The sequence below is a fragment of the Diabrotica undecimpunctata genome, chromosome 1, assembly GCF_040954645.1.
Source record: "Diabrotica undecimpunctata isolate CICGRU chromosome 1, icDiaUnde3, whole genome shotgun sequence".
In the NCBI taxonomy this organism is placed as follows: Eukaryota; Metazoa; Arthropoda; class Insecta; order Coleoptera; family Chrysomelidae; genus Diabrotica; species Diabrotica undecimpunctata.
The window spans coordinates 63,962,426-63,963,380 of NC_092803.1; the positions used below are offsets into that span (position 1 = coordinate 63,962,426).

The 955-nt window shown below is 31.5% G+C and overlaps 1 non-coding gene across 1 annotated transcript; it reads right to left on the bottom strand.

Annotated features, from left to right (window-relative positions):
* Window positions 1-633: 633 nt before the first annotated feature.
* LOC140432946 (U6 spliceosomal RNA) lies at window positions 634-740 on the bottom strand. Its single transcript, XR_011949852.1, has one exon. It is a non-coding gene; the product is annotated as a U6 spliceosomal RNA (small nuclear RNA).
* Window positions 741-955: the final 215 nt, after the last annotated feature.

A 955-nucleotide genomic window follows, 5' to 3' on the forward strand; every position in this document is an offset into this window, starting at 1 on the left:
TCCCTCAATGTCAAGAGAGTTAATTTTGTTGCTGCATGAAATGCCTTTAATCCTATGAATTTTATTTTAGATCTCTGATGCAGGAGTATTTTTGGTTATTGTGGAAACATAATTTTGCCATGATTCACGTTTACATTTCTTACGTACCTTGCGTATGCTCTATATTTTTTAAAAACTGTTATGTTTTCCGGTGTATGATGTTTTTTTAATACAGTAAATGCTTGCTTACTTTGTTTTAGTGCCTCTTCACATTGTTGGTTCTACCACGGTACTGAATGTTTACGTTTTGATTTCGCTATTTTGCCTAAAATATTTGTGGCTACGTCTGTTAACATTGAGGTAAATTTTTCTGTAACACATTAATGTTATCTCCTATTGTTCCAAAATTAGGTAGGTAGTGTTCAATATGTTGTTGGTAAGATATCTAATTTGCATCTTTAGTTTTCCATGTTTCCGAAAAGTTTATAATTGTTCTTGCGGACTTATTATTTCTTATTTTTATAGGCCAGTGGTCACTATCGTAGGTATGGGTTAATACTTCCTAGTTTAGACTAGCAGCTAGGGAACTTTAATATATAGTCAGATCAATAGCAGAATGATTGCCGGTAACTCCAGTTTTTTCTGCTGTATTTAAAAAATGTGGAACGCTTCATGATTTTGCGTGTCATCCTTGCGCAGAGGCCATGCTAATCTTCTCTGTATCGTTCCAATTTTAGTATATGTACCGCCGAAGCGAGTACAAAAATGATCTTTTAGTTGGTTTTTACCAGAATTTAAATTGTATACAGCATACAGAATACAGCATTTTGATTTTTAGTTTGGTAATTTAAAAGTTTTTTATATTTTGTAACTAACTGAATTAAAATATATATTTTTTTATTTTGATGTTTTGTTTTAATTGTGTATGTAATCGTTTAAAATTACCTAGGTAGGTACCTAGGTATCTATGTATCTT